This window comes from Pongo abelii, chromosome 5 (genome assembly GCF_028885655.2).
Source record: "Pongo abelii isolate AG06213 chromosome 5, NHGRI_mPonAbe1-v2.0_pri, whole genome shotgun sequence".
NCBI classification, from domain to species: domain Eukaryota; kingdom Metazoa; phylum Chordata; class Mammalia; order Primates; family Hominidae; genus Pongo; species Pongo abelii.
The window spans coordinates 29,259,842-29,276,397 of record NC_071990.2 but is presented as its reverse complement, the minus strand read 5'-3'; the positions used below and the strand labels follow the sequence as shown (position 1 = coordinate 29,276,397).

The 16,556-nt window shown below is 37.2% G+C and overlaps 1 pseudogene; it reads left to right on the top strand.

The window, feature by feature from the left end:
- Positions 1 to 12,553: 12,553 nt before the first annotated feature.
- On the top strand, positions 12,554 to 13,991 carry LOC100447926 (probable ATP-dependent RNA helicase DDX6; annotated as a pseudogene).
- The last annotated feature ends 2,565 nt before the right edge of the window (positions 13,992 to 16,556 follow it).

The following is a 16,556-nucleotide window of genomic DNA, read 5'->3' as shown; positions in this document are numbered from 1 at the left end:
TTTAAATTACAAATTAAAATACTAATCCAGGTAACATACAATTGTAAAAAATGTGCCTCATCTTGTAAAATGGAAGCTTTTTTCCACTTGATATTTATGTTGTAGCATTTAAAATCAATTTTGTTCAGTTTCATAATATAAGATCATGCTTTTCTACTATTTATTGCTATTCGTGAATTATAGTATAAATTTGTCATCTATGAATTCAATTTACTGTTGTATATATAGCCTTATGTTTGATTTTTGTTACTATATCATTCATAGATTCTTTTCATGTAGTTTTGAAAAGCTAGATGCATATTATAAACTTATGTATACTTGTATATATACTTATAAAGCTATGTACAATTTACTAACATATATATGTAATAAAATTGTGTATTGGAATATTTCATTAGGTTATTTCAGCCATAAAACATGTATCACCATGCTTAAGAACTTATAGGAAGTGAGATTCTGTGCTAGGGAAGAATTACTTTAGACAAGAACAGGACACTTATAATAGTTCTTTGAGAAATCATATTCTTCCTCTATAGCTGAATCTTTCCATTCAAAACTTATATTTAAAATTTCCTGCTCTAGGAATTCATCTAGGATTGCATTTGGCACTAATATTGTTAGGCTCTGTGTCCCCACTCAAATCCACCTTGAATTATAATCCCCAGGTGTTGTGGAAGAGACCTGGTGGGAAGTGATTGGATTATGGGGGTGGTTTCCCCATTCTGTTCTCATGACAGTGAGTGGATTTTCACAAGATCTGATGTTTTTATAACTGGTAGTTTTTTCTGCACTTGCATAAGCTCTCTTGCCTGCCACCCTGTAAGATGTGTCTTTGCTTCTCCTTCACCTTCTGCCATGATTGTAAGTTTCCTGAGGCCTCTCAAGCAATGCAGAACTCTGCGTTCATTAGACCTCTTTTCTTTAAAAATTATCCAGCCTGGGGTATTTTTCTTCATAGCAGTGTGAGAATGGACTAATACAGGTACAGTCAAATTAGTGACTGTTATTCCCTCTATCCAAGTCCTCTGCTTTTTCTGTATCAAGAAACTAGTATCAGTTTTTATTTGGAGGAAATGAATTGATGTGGTGAATAAATGTTTGCCACATCAATATGAGAAAAATATTCCATCATATAGCTTTCATATGTTTTATTTTCTAAAATGCATGAAAGTATCATCTGCTCAATGATACTAGACTACATACATAACTAAGTAAAATATTATATGGGACAGAGGTACATTTTGCAAGGACATTCTCATGTTACTAGTTGGGCAGAGGACGTATACTTTTATCTTGTTCAAAATTGCAGATAATGTCATTTAGTTCAAAGTGAAAATTATATGCTTTTTAAATTTTAATCTGGTTTGGTTTTGAAATGATATATCAAAATTTTAATATCTAATTTACCAGTTGTCTTCCATTACCAATCTCCTGGTGTGTACTTCAAGATATAAACAAATATATTATTATTCTAAAGCAAATAAAAAAACAAGTCCATGAAATAAGTCTCATTGATTTTTATTAATGTATTTGTGTTTTTATATGCATATACAAAAGTGATATGACTGAGAGTTAAGTCCTGCTTCAAGGTAATTGGAAACCTTGATAGCTACTCAGACTCACATGCTAGAACCATTCTCATGATTATCCTATTCAAGCCTCACTCAAATCTAACTGTTAATTGAAATCAAACGACAATAGATAGCTGGTAAAAAGGTGGGGTTATGAGTACAGTGAGCATGATTGTGGACCTACGTATCCTGCCTATTTTCAAACAAATAGAGTGAGGTATTCCAATTTTTTAGTTTGAAAATGCAAAATCAGCCTTTAAAAATAAAAAGTTTGGGGGGGAGTGGGGAGGGATAGCTTTAGGAGATATACCTAATGCTAAATGACGAGTTAATGGGTGCAGCACATCAGCATGGCACATGTATACATATGTAACTAACCTGCACATTGTGCACATGTACCCTAAAACTTAAAGTATAATAATAAAAAATAAAAATAAAAAAATAAAAAATAAAAAGTTTATTCCATTTGCAACAACATGGATGAACCTGGAGAGCACTATGCTAAGTGAAATAAGCCACTCAGAAAGACTAATAGTCCATGAGTCTACTTATATGAGGACCTGTAACATTTAGCCTCTAGAAGTAGAGAATGAAAGTTATTGCCAAAGGTAGCGGATGGGGGAAATGGAGATAGGGAAATTGTTTTCCAATGAGTATGCAGTTTCAGTTATGCTAGATGACTGTGAGCTCTACTGTGCAACATAGAGAGCTGTGCTCTCAACATACTGTGCAACATAGAGAGCTCTACTGTGCAACATAGTGGCTATAGGTATTGTGCACTTCAAAATTTGCTAAGAGGGTAAATCTCATGTTGTGTTCTTATTAAAAAAACGAAAAAACAAAAACAGCAAAGAGATGCAACGGAACTTTGGAAGGTGATAGATACGTCTATTACCTTGATTGTGGTGATGGTATCATGGATATTTGTATATGTCAAAGCTCATCAAATTGTGCATATTAAGTATGTGCAATTCTTTGTATATTATACTCCCAATAAAGCTGTTTTTTTAAAAAAAAAAAAAAGAAAAAAATAATCAAACTTAATTGGGGTAAAACATTTGTATTAGTCCGTTTTCACATGCTATAAAGAATACTACCTGAGAGTGGGTAATTATAAAAGAAAGAGGCTTAATTGACTCACAGTTCTGCATGGCTGGGGATGCCTCAGAAAACTTACAATTATAGCAGGAAGTGAAGGGGAAACAAGAACCTTCTTCACATGGTGGCAGGAGAGAGAAGAGTGTAGGAGGAACTTCCAAACACTAATAAAGCCATCAGAGCTCTTGAGAACTCACTCACTATCACGAGAACAGCATGGGGGAAACCACCCCCATGATCCAATCACCTCCCTCCCTCGACACTTGGGGATTACAATTCGAATTGTAAGATGTGGGTGGGGAAAGAGAACCAAACCATATCAACATTCAAAATGCCAGTTCACGTAGCTGTAATATTTCTCTTTTGTCCTTCTCAAAGGTCATCTTTTTTAGGAAACTATAAATTAACCTTTTTTTTTGGAATAATTATATTAATATGGCAATACAAGTTCTAGAGACTTGTGTTTGATTTATTCTTACGATTCATGTATTCTTTGTAAGCATTCTACAATATTTCTCATGTGAGAATTACCTTTATCACATGTCAAACACATCTGAGGGAAAAATAAATTCCATTTTGTTTTTATTGTCTGCAGGAAGCACCTAATGTAAACATGTTCTTTTTTTTCCATTTTACAAAATGATTTACAAAAAAGTTGTTTTAAATAATGTCATTGTTGTGTGTGGCAACCATGATTTGGAGTATAAGTAATTTATATGCTGTTATCCAAAAGACTGTTTTGTAAAGCAAAGTGAAACTGTATGTTTGTCTTACTTACAAAAATAATTATGAAATTTTTTTTGTCATGCAAGTCACTCTCTCTCATGAGTAAATAGTTGTTAGTTAAATAACAATTAACCCAAAAGGTTAGCACATCTTTGAAAATAAATTATTTCTTCTCTAGGACCAAAAGGTACATAACTGCATGGTGAAGAAGTGTTTTCATTTGCAGAAGTTCTATCACTAGAAAAATAATTTCAAGCAACATAATGTTATTTTCTTTTCTTTAACTTAGGTCATCCCACCTTTTCCTATCCCATGCTATCATACCTACATTTTGGAATGTTACTTTTTGAATTCTTTGCTCACTAATAAAATTCCTTAGAACCCTAGCACTATTATGAAAAAGTTCTCCAATACCACTACCTAGTCCTGATATTTCTGTGTTGTCATTAACATTTGGTTCTTCTCCCAAAAGCTATTTCTCTTATTCTTCAATTCAAAGCTGCTCCTTCTCTCACAGTTTGAGGAGGTGGGTAGGATCAAGGTCTGTATTCTCTAAGTTCCTTATTTTTTTTCTGACTGTTACTTCTTCTCTTTCATATAAAATATCTTGCACTTTGAGGCCATTTTCTTACCAAAAAATTCTCTACATCTTCTTGTTTTGCTCATATGCTTATTTTCCAGGCATGTTCCTAACAGCATATTGGGTGCCTATACCAGTTTCTTCTTTCCAGTATCAAATATGGCCATCACCCAGGCATCTATGTTGATGATGCAACCTTCTCACTGACCATCATGCTGCCACAATCAATATTAGGTAGATTATCTTGCCTCCCCACAATAACCTCAGACCTCCTTGACCTCCACTCCTTTTCTATTCTTTTTAAAATTATTGTTGATCATCAACCTAATACAAGACATTGTGGCATAATCCAGATATCAAAAATTCAACTGTGTATCAGGTCAAGTCTCAATTCCTCACCTTCAAATCATTCACCATATAAAGAGAGAAACACATATACCAGATAATTAGAATACAATGTAGTAAGTGCAACAGTTAATATGAAAGTTACAAAAGTAGTGCAGATGTTATGATCACATCATGAAGATTACCTACATGTCTACTCTAAGACTATATCCCACCTTCATAGTCTTTTGTTTGGTGTTGGAGTATGCTCTTTGCCATTCTCCCATTACTTCTCTCATTCCAATTTATTTTATAAATGTATAATTTATAGACAGTAATATTCCCTTTTTTAGCATATAATTACTTGATTTTTTACAAACACATATAGTCATGCAACTATAGACACAGGAAGATATAAAACAATTCTATCACCTCCCAAATCCTCCCATTCCTTTTTATAAACAACACATCACTGACTCCAGCTTCTGGTAACCATAAATTTGTTTCCATCTTTATAGTTTTTTTCTTTTCCCTAATGTAATAATACAAGTAGAATCATATGATATGTGTCTTTTTTCTCTACTTCGTTTTCATTATTTTAGCTTCAAAGATACTTTCAGTTTCTTAACTGCCCACTTTCCGTAAGTCTTTCAGTTCCTTGTAACTGTGCTTATGTCCCTATAGAGCCAGAACTCTATGTCTGTAAAGGGCTAGAACAGTAAGCCAGAGGAAAACAATTTGCATTTTATTTCTGGGACTGCCAACTTCATAACACATTTATCCTCTAGCCACATCTCCAGGGAATACTCCAAAACAGCATCCAGTCTCTTCTATACATACGGTTCAGAAAATCTGGAGAAAACTCCACACTCACACACTCCGATGTTATTTAAAACTAATAGCAATCTTACTTTTCTCTTATTTTATTTGTTATGGTTACTGCCATCTCCTATTTCCTTCAGAAACTGTTTTAAACATTCATCTTTCCTTCATTAATTTACCCACACTCCCTTCATGCTTGGCAGACAGTCTCACCTTCTGTTCCACAGAAGAAACATAAAGCATTAGATAAGTTCATCTAATGTCATTCTCTGTATTTCCAACCACTCTTCTGTCTTACTTCAGTCTATAATCAAGTTCAAATACTTAAAATATTGTTAAAAATTAGGTCCACCTTGGCCGGGCGCAGTGGCTCACGCCTGTAATCCCAGCACTTTGGGAGGCCGAGGTGGGTGGATCACGAGGTCAGGAGATCGAGACCACGGTGAAAACCCGTCTCTACTAGAAAATACAAAAAAAATTAGCCGGGCGTGGTGGCGGGCGCCTGTAGTCCCAGCTACTCTGGAGGCTGAGGCAGGAGAATGGCGTGAACCCGGGAGGCGGAGCTTGCAGTGAGCCGAGATCGCGCCACTGCACTCCAGCCTGGGCGACAGAGACTCCGTCTCGAATAAAAAAAAAAAAAAAATTAGGTCCACCCATGAAACTGTTGCTAAATGCAAGGAAGTTATTTCCCCTGACCAGAAAAGTTCTGGTAAAGAGATACAGGTGGAACCCTAATTTCAGTAGGCAGAGTGAATGGGTAATCTTTCCCACTCCTTATTTTTCATTTCTTTACATCTAATATAGAATGAAGGATCAACAACTTCTCTTTAACCAACAACTTATCCTTACTTCCATGTTGGCTGTAATATCCCTAAACTTGGAATATAAAAATTACATGAACAAATTTATCTGTCTTTGCGTTGGAGTAGTTTTCTTAAGTCACAGTGCACCTAGTTCAGGGTTTCTCAACAGAAGAACAATTGACATTTTGGACTGCATAATTCTTCATGTGTGGGCGCAGAAGAAATATGGTGAAACAAAGCCACAGAAAGGCTAAAGAACTTTCCCTAGCTTTTGGAAACCTTTAGTCACATTTAGTAAGGGGTGGCATGGTGATTTGAAGAGATGATTTTTATGTGTACAGTAAATTTATAAGCAGTTTTTTCCATTATTCCACCTCATTCTCCTATTTTACTATAGTTTGAATACTTTCACTGAAAAATGTACTTTAAATATCTGGCCAGAATGAGTCTCTGGAGATGGCTCGTGATTGATAGGGCCATGACAGAGATTAGGATCAGAGTGCAGTCTGAGGTTGTATTCCATAGAAGCACAGTCTCTCCTCTCCACCAACCAACTTCACATGCCAATTATGTAACTCATAACAGCTTAGTGACATGGTCCATACTCTTTTTCAAAATATAAGCAAATTAATATTAGTAAAGTAGTTGCTAAGAGACTCCCATTTGGCCTACGTGTCTGTTTTTGTACCACTATCATGTTGTTTTGGTTAATGTAGCCTTGCAATATAGTTTGAAGTTGGGTAGTATGATGCCTCCAGCATTTTTCTTTTTGCTTAGTATTGCTTTTGCTATTTGGGCTCTTTCTTGATTTCAAATGAATTTTAGAATATTTTTTCTAATTCTGTGAAAAACAATATTGGTAGTTTGATAGGAATAGCATTGAATGTGTATATTGCTTTGGACAGTATGGTCATTTTAACAATATAAATTCTTCCAATCCATGAGCATGGGTTTTTTTCCCCATTTATTTGTATCCTCTATGATTTCTTTCTTCAGTATTTTGTAGTTTTCCTCAAAGAAATCATTCACTGCTTTGGTTACATGGATTCCAATGTACTTTATTCTTTTTGTGGCTATTGTAAATCGGATTGTATTATTGATTTGGCATTCAGCTTCAGTGTTATTGGTATATAGAAATACTACTGATTTGTACATTGATTTTGTATCCTGAAACTTTACTGAAGTTTTTATCAGCTCTATAAGCCTTTTGGCAAAGTCTTTAAGGTTTTCTAGGTATAGAATCATATTGCCAGCAAGGAGATAATTTGACTTCCTCTTTTCCTATTTTGTTGCTTTTTATTTCTTTCTCTTGCCTGATTGTTCTGAGTAGGATTTCCAGTACTATGTTGAATAGGAATGGTGAGAGTTGGCATCCTTGGCCTGTTCCAGTTCTTAAGTGTAACACTTCCAGCTTTTGCCCATTCAGTATAATGTTGGCTGTGGGTTTGTCATAGTGGGCTCTTATTATCTTGAGGTATGTTTCTTCCATGCCTAGTATGTTGAGGATTTTTTTCATGAAGGGATGTTGGATTTTATCAAAACATTTTTTCTGCATTCATTGAGATGATTAAATGGTTTTGTTTTTAATTGTTTATGCAGCGAGTCATGTTTATTGATTTGCATGTGTTGAACCAACCTTGCGTACTGGTAGTGAAGCCTGCATGATAGTGGTGAATTAGCTTTTACATGTGCTGCTGGATTCCATCTGCTAGTATTTTAATGAGAAATTTTGCATCCATGTTCATCAGGGATATTTGTCTGTAATTTTCTCTTTTGTGATCGTGTCTTTACTAGATTTTTGTATCAGAGTGATGCTGGCTTCATAGAACGAGTCAGGGAGGAGTCCTCTTCCCCATTTTTAAAGAATATTTCAGTAGGATTGGTACCAGCTTTTCTTTGTACATCTGGTAGAATTTGGCTATGAATCCACCTGTTTCAGGGCCCTTTTTATTTGGTAGGTTTGTTTTTCAATTTCAGAACTCTATATTCATCTCTCCAGGGTTTTTATTTCTTCCTGGCTCAATCTTGGGGTGTTGTGACCTTCCAGGAATTTATTCATTTCCTCTAGAGTTTCTAGTTTGTGTGCATAGTGGTGTTCATAATAGTCTCTGAGGATTTTTTATATATCCGTGGGATTGGTTGTTATTTCACTTCTGCCATTTCTGATTGCACTTATTTAGATCTTCTCTATCTTTGTTGTTAATTTAGCTGGTGTCCTATTGATCTTGTTGACAAGAACCAGCTTTCGGTTATTACTTTGCATGTATTTTTGAGTCTCAATTTCATTCAATTCTCTAATGAATTTTGGTTATTTATTGTCTTCTAGCTTTGGGACTAGTTCTTGTTTTTCTAGTTCTCTAGGTGTGATGTTAGATTGTTAATTTGAGATCTTTCTAATTTCTTGATGTAGGTATTTAGTGATGTAAGCTTTCCCAACACTGCTTTATTGTGTCTCCATGTGCACGTATGTTTATAGCAGCACTACTCACAATAGCAAAGACTTGGAACCAACCCAAATGTCCATCAATGATAGACTGGATTAAGAAAATGTGGCACATATACACCATGGAATACTATGCAGCCATAAAAAATGATGAGTTCATGTCCTTTGTAGGGACATGGATGAAGCTGGAAACCATCATTCTCAGCAAACTAGCGCAAGGACAAAAAACCAAACACCACATGTTCTCACTCATAGGTGGGAATTGAACAATGAGAACACCTGGACACAGGAATGGGAACATCACACTCTAGGGCCTGTCGTGGGGTGGACGGAGGAGGCAGGGATAGCATTAGGAGGTATACCTAATGTAAATGATGAGTTAATGGGTGCAGCACACCAACATGGCACATGTATACATATGTAGCAAACCTGCACATTGTGCACATGTACCCTAGAACTTAAAGTATAATAAAAATATGTATATAAAAAATAAAAATAAAAAATAAAATAGTGTCTGTTTTTATTTATTTTAAATAATTTTCTAAATTTTTGCCTTAATTTTATTGTTTACCCAAAAGTTACTCAGAATAAAGTTATTTAATTTCCATGTAATTTTGTGGTTTTGAGAGAACTTACTGGTATTGATTTGTATTTTTATTCCACTGTGGCCCAAAAGTATAGTTTGTATGATTTTGAATTTTTTAACTTTATTGAGACTTGCCTTATGTCCAAGCATGTGGTCAATCTTAGCATATGTTCCATATGCAAATGAGAAGAATGTATATCCTGTGGTTGCTGGGTAGAGTGTTCTGTAGATGTCTATTATGTCCAATTGGTCAGGTGTCGAGTTTAACTCCAGGATTTCTTTGTTAGTTTTCTGCCTCGATGATCTAACTCTGTCAGTGGGATGTTGAAGTCACCCACTCTCATGGTGTGGTTAAGCATTTTTGTAGGTCTAGCAGTACTTGTTTTATGAATCTAGGTGCTCCAATTTTAGTTGCATATATATTCAGGATAGTTAAGCCATGTGGGTGGATCAAACCCTTTATCATTGCATAGAGCCCTTCTTTATCCTTTTTTTGACTGCTGTTGTTTTAAAGTCTATTTTATCTGAAATAATAATTGTAACCCCTGCTCTTTTTTGTCTTCTGTTTGGGTGATAGATCTTTCTCCTACCCTTTACCTTGAGTCTATCAGTGTCATTACGTGTGAGATGGGTCTCTTGAAGACAGCAGATGGGTGAGTCTTGTGTTTTATCCAACTTGCCACTCTGTGCCTTTGAAGTAGGGTGTTAAGACCATTCACATTCAAGTTTAATATCAATATGTGAGATTTTGATCATATCATAAAGTTGTTAGCTGGTTGCTTTGTAGTTTCTATTGTGTGGTTGCTATATAGGGTCTGTGGACTATGTAGTTAAGTGTGTTTTTGTAGTAGCAGTTATTATTCTTTCCATGTTTAGAAATCCATTATGGATCTCTTGTAAGGCTGGTTTAGTGGTAATGAATTCCTTTAGCTGTTGCTTATCTGAAAAATATTTTAGTTCTTGTTAACTTATGAAGCTTGGTGTGGTGATGTATGAAATTCTTGGTTGGAGTCTCTTTCCTTAAAAAATGCTAAATATAAGTCCCACATAAGATTTCTGCTGAGAAGGCCCCCATAAGTTTATAATGTTTCCTCTGTTTGCTGTTAGCCTGATGGGATTCCCTTTGTATGGGATCTAACCTTTTTTTCTAGCTGCCTTTAACGTTTTTTCTTTAGCATTGACCTTGGGCATTCTGGTCACCATATACCTTGGTGACGTTCATTTTATATAGGATCTGGCAGGTCTTCTCTGGATTTATTACATCTGTATGTCTACTTCTCTAGCTAGATAAAGGAAAATTTCTCAAATTATTCCCTTAAATATGTTTTCCATGTTTTTTACTTTTTCTTTTTCTCTCTCATTAATGCCAGTCATTCATAGGTTTTGCCATTTTACATAACCCATGTGTCTTGGAGACTTTGTTCCAAGAACTTTAAGAATTTTTAAATTTCTTTTTTCTTTGTTTTTGTCTGACTGGGTTAGTTTGAAAGACCAATCTTCAAACTCTGAAATTCTTTCTTCTGTTTGGTCTAGTCTATTGAGAAAGCATTCAATTGTATTTTGAAATTCCCTAAGTGAGTTTTATAGTTTTCATTGCTCTGACTGATTTCTTTTTAAGATGCTTGCATCTTCTTTTATTTCCTGGATTGCTTTACAGGTTTCTTTGTACTGATTTTTAACCTTATTTTGGATCTCATTGAGTTTCCCTGTGATCCATACTTTGAATTCCTCATCTGTCATCCTCTTGCCTCCATTTTGGTGAAGAACCTTTGCTGGAAACCTAGAGTCAGCCTTTGATGGTGTCAATCCATTCAGATTTTTAATGGTGGCAGAATTCTTGTGCTGGTTCCTTCTCATCTGGAGAGTGTTGTACTAGGTAGGGTCTTTGGGGTTGTTTCTATAGTCCTATGCACTTCTGTCAGCAGGTTTTGTGTTGAGCTGTGTGGTTTGACCTACGACTCAGAATATGGCATTTGCAGGTAAGAGTCAGCTGCCACACAAGTAGGTGGGAGCGGAGCTGACCTTTATTTACTGTGAGGTGCTCTCTGTTGTTTCAGGTGAAGGACTGGACAGTGGGGTGCCCAGTGTTCTGAGCTTCCTAATTTGTGAGGGTGGTGGGATATACCTGGGCAGAGCTGGAACCATGGCTTTCCCACGAATATCTCAATGACAGGTGCAGGCACCAGCCCTGATGGGTGTGGCTAGGAGAAGCTCCTGGTAAAATGTGCTGAGGTCTTCGTGAGCCCCCTCACTTCCGTGGTGAATCTTGACATGCTTTCTTAGAGAATTCACCTGAAGAGCTACTATTTACTTGCCACTTTCTTTTCTCTCTTTGAGAGTGGCATACTCTAGCTGCTTCCAGTCAGCCATCTTGAACCTCCATAACCAGTTTGAAGATGCAAATTGTGGTAGCAGCTGCAGTCAAGAGATATTAAAAATAAGTTATGGCCGGGCACGGTGGCTCACGCCTGTAATCCAACCACTTTGGGAGGCTGAGGCAGACAGATCAAAAGGTCAGGAGATCGAGACCATCCTGGCCAACATGGTGAAACACCATCTTTACTAAAAATTCAAAAATTAGCTGGGCGTAGTGGTGCGTGGTCCTGTAGTCCCAGCTACTCGGAAGGCTGAGGCAGGAGAATCACTTGAATCCGGGAGGCGGAGGTTGCAGTGAGCCGAGATCGCACCACTGCACTCTAGGCTGGTGACAGAGTGAGACTCCATCTCAACAAAAAAAAGGGATTCATTTATTCATTATCTTTTCTTTAGAATTAAGTTTAAGTTTTAAATACAGTATAAGAAATAGCTTTGGAAATAACTAAGGGTTCTACCCTAATTAAAATACATATAATTTAACTGGGTATGATGGCACATGCCAGCAGTCCTAGCTCCGCAGTATGCTGAGGTGGGAGGGTGAGCCCAGGAGTTTGAGGCTGTAGTGAACCATGATCACATCTGTGAATCACCACTGCACTCCAGCCTGGGCAACATAGCAAGACTATCTCTAAACAAACAAAACAAAATACACATCAGTATGTGAGTGTTGACGAGTCACTTGGTAATGAGTCTCATATTTCTGCATTTTTCTTTTTCATCTGTGAGTTCTAGAAAGAAGTAGGAAAAACCACTATATCAAACAGCCTCTTTGGACTTTATTCTAAACCATGTAAAATCTCACCAGCTTTCTTTGTGTGTCTCAGTAATTGATCTTAGAAATTATATCTGGAGGTGCAGGTTGAGGTGTCCAAAGAGGAAGGAGTGGCACTATTTTGGGAGCTTCCAGTCAACAATAAAGGACCAAGAATGTCCAGCACAGGAGTGGCCTCAGTGATTGAAGTGAGTGAATTCAGCTATAATTGAAGCTGGTAAGAGGGCCTTTTAAAAATTAAAAGTTGATTCAGTACAAGAAAGCAAGTTACTGCTGCTTACCATTCAGAGACTTACGGGTGCTTGCCTGCATTATAATAAAAGAACTCAATTATTGAGCAAGACCTATATTTATCTCTTCACTTTGGACAGCCTAATAAACTATTATTACAGTTTCTCTACTGACTTTCAAACGTTTTGAAGTTTGAAAGACACCTTTGCAATTAACACAGCATGAGCACAACCAGAACAGAGAACGCTGTTATAATGGGTCAAAATGACAGTCAAAATGGTCAGCTGAGGGGTCCCGTGAAACCCCATGGTGGCCCTAGAGGAGAGGCCACACAGACGCAGCAACAGATGAACCAGCTGAAAAACACCAACACAATAATAGCACTCAGCCGCAAGCGCAGAGTATGACCACCACTATTAAGCCTGGTGATAACTGGAAGAAGACTTTAAAACTCCTTCCAAAGGATCTAAGAATCAAAACGTTGGATGTGACCTCCACAAGAGGAAATTAATTTGAAGATTACTGTTTGAAGCGGGAGTTACTGATGAGAATTTTTGAAATGGGATGGAAAAAGCCATCTCCTTTTCAAGAAGAGAGCATTCCCATTGCTTTATCTGGTAGGGATATCTTAGCTAGAGCAAAAAATGGAACAGGCAAGAGCAGTGCCCATGACTTCCCCCACTTAAAAGGCTAGACCTGAAGAAGGACACTATACAAACAATGGTGATTGTTCCCACAGGAGGACCTGCTCTACAGGTCAGTCAAATTTGCATCCAGGTCAGCAAACACATGGGAGGAGTCAAAGTGATTACGACCACAGGAGGAACCAATTCAGGAGATGACGTACTGAGGCTTGATGATACAGTGCACATGGTGATTGCTGCCCCTGGGAGAATCCTGAATCTTATTAAGAAAGGAGTAGCAAAGTTCAGTCATGTCCAGGTGACAGTATTGGATGAGGCAGATAAGTTGCTGTCACAGGATTTTGTGCAGTTAATGGAAGATATTATTCTCATGCTACCTGAAGACAGGCAGATTTTACTGTATTCTGCTACTTTCCCTCTTAGTATACAGAAGTTCATGAATTCCCATTTGCAGAAACCCTGAGACTAACCTGATGGAAAAACTAACTCTGAAGGACATAACCTAGTATTACGCATATGTAACTGAGCACGAAAAAGTACACGGCCTCACCACGCTTTTCTCCAGGCTTCAGCTAAACCAGACGATCATTTTCTTTAACTGCTCTCAGCAAGTTGAATGGCCAGCCAAAATTTCTCAACTGGGTTATTTGTGTTTCTATATTCATGCTAAAATGAGGCAAGAATGTCAAAATTGTGTATTTTATTATTTCTGAAATGGCTTATTCTCATTTGCACTGAACTGTTTACCTGAGGTATTGATATACAAGCTGTGAATGTGGTAATAAACTTTGACTTTTCGAAGCTAGAAGAGACCTATCTCCGTCATATTGGAAGACCAGGTCACTTTGGCCATTTTGGCTTAGCCGTCAACTTGATCACATAGGGTGATCACTTCAACCTGAAAAGTATTGAGGAGCAGCTGGGAACAGAAACTAAACCTATTCCAAGCAACACTGACAAGAGCCTGCATGTGGCAGAATTCCACAGCAAGGCTGTAGAAAATGAGAAGCCTTAACAAGCACTCTTTGACAAACTGTGGAAGCCTTGTTTGGATCTATGACATGCCATTTTTTAGAGAGGGGTGCTCTTCTCTTTGTGGGTTTTTCATCTTTTATTTCAGAACTATGAAGACTTAAAAGAGTTCAGAATTTTTTTTTCTTTTTTTAACTGGTGAAGAGAAAAAACTGAAAAGAAGGAATATTCCTTTTTTTTGTTTCATCTGTTTGCACTGTATGCTAAGTGAACATTAGTTGCACTAACTGCTGGTTTTAAAAAAATGTTTTCTGGGGAAAGGGGACAGGAAAGGAAAAGAAAGAAGGGGAGAAACCCTAAAAAGAGAAGAATCTTAATGAACACAAAAGCTTGTCTATTATTTCAAAATTCTCCAACATCTGACTCTCAAGGACATTTCAACTTCTCCCTAGTCATCCATTTTTTTTAAGCCTGAAGAGCTTATTACTCATTTGTGTTAAATGCTGTATGCTCTGAGATAGTCAGAATATCATCTTTTAGACACAGATCAAAGAATCAACAATAGTACTCTTTCTTTCCTTTATTCTTTAAAAAATTTTTGTCTTTTCATTTTGGTTTTAGAGTGAAGTCTTTCTCTTTTCTTTCTACCCAATACTGAAGCCCAGAGCTGGTAGATGAAACTTATTAGTCAGTTAAACACCATTTTCTTTTTCTTTATATGGAGGAGTTGATATGCAGCTGCAGTTCATCCACACTGTAAACACATGTATTAAAAAAATCCCAGCAGGGCATGGTGGCTCATGCCTGTAATCCCAGCACTTTGGGAGGCCAAGGCAGATAGATTATCTGAAGTCAGGAGCTTGAGACCAGCCTGACCAACACAGTGAAACCCTGTCTTTACTAAAAATACAAAAAAATTAGCCGGGCGTGGTGGTGGGTGCCTGTAATCCCAGCTACTTGGGAGGCTGAGGCAAGAGAATTGCTTGAACCTGGGAGGTGGAAATTGCGGTGAACTGAGATCGTGCCATTGCACTCCAGCCTGGGCAACAGAGCAAGACTCCGTCTCAAAATAATAATAATTCCAAGTAAAAATTTATTCTGGTCTGAGTAGATAAAACATCAATGCTCCCAAAGGAAAAGCAGTCTATCATTGCAGGAGCCATATGACAAGACTTTGTGCTCTATAGCAAACACTAAAGACAAGTTTACGTACGTCTCCAGTAACAATATGGCACTTGACTTGTAGACATGTCAGAACCTTGACCCTATTTCTTTTGTGGCAGAGTGTGTTGCATTGAAAATTGAGTGTGTATACTTTTATAAACCTTGTAAATAAGTGTATATATATATATATATACATATATATGATGAAGGTTGATGGGATTAAGGGGATTAGAGTGATTATGGGAGCAGCTAAAGATGAAGGGGCTGAGTTTACTCAGCACTAAATTCTAGAAAGTACTTTGGCCTCTTGCTGTAGAAAGCAGGTTTCTGTGGTACCCTTTGTTAGGAAAGGGACACAGAAATCTGGGATGTCCTGTTTGCTCCCACACTGTCTCATCTAGTACCCCTGGAGGAGGCTTACCAGAGAGAGCAAGAAAGCGTCAAAAATTGATAATTCAAGATTTTTTTTTTTGAGAAGCTCTTTTATTTTGCTTCTTCACTCTTTCTAAAAGTTTAAGGAATTTTTCAAGCTCTCCAAAAGAGGGCAAAGATTAATCTACCTTGCACCTTGCAGTGTGGGGATTCTGTTGAGTGGTAGTATTGTTGAGTAGTACATGCATAAAGCACAGATTCGCATTTCATAGTATTAGCCAGTACCAGCTTTGGTAATGTGAGCAGTTCTGGAGCTTAATTTTCTATGGATCATCTGTAGTGTGTAAAGGTATTGCCTTCTGCCCACCTTAATACATAAAGTTTTGCAGGAATGGACAACCCCTGAGAGCTGTTTAACTTTCATACCACACAAAGCTGCTTACCATTCTCTTGTGTTATGACAGTAATTGTTATCTGTCGTTTTGTACTGTAAATTCCTGGCAAATGCTTTACAGTCAATAATGTTGCTTTAAATTGTTGCCCTCCCAACATGCTTGATGTTTGGCCTAATCTCCAGGCCGAAAGAGTGAGATGAATCAAAACCAGTGAACTTTTTTTTTAATGTTTTTGAATTCCCTTTTAACCCAGTGTACTAGGTCAATCAGAAGGCATCTGGGAGGAAGAAAGAAAGCAAAAAATAATTTTTAAAAAATTGATTCCCATATTCCATTGTTTTTTAAAAACCTAAAATATGTACATTTGTATTTAACTCATATGGACAAAGGAATTAATTATTTGAAGCTGCTTTTTTGACTCTGCCTACTTCTTTTATTTTTTTTTTTCCCAAGACAGAGTCTCACTGTGTCACCCAGGCTGGAGTGCAATGGCATGATCTCGGCTCAGTGCAACCTCTGCCTCCCGGGTTCAAGAGATTCTCCCTGCCTCAGCCTCCTGAGTAGCTGGGATTACAGGTGCCCACCACCACACCCAGCTAATTTTTGCCTACTTCTAAGCAAAACTATGTGACTCACCCACAATTCCTTGGAGATCAAAATCCTACAGATGCCTCCTG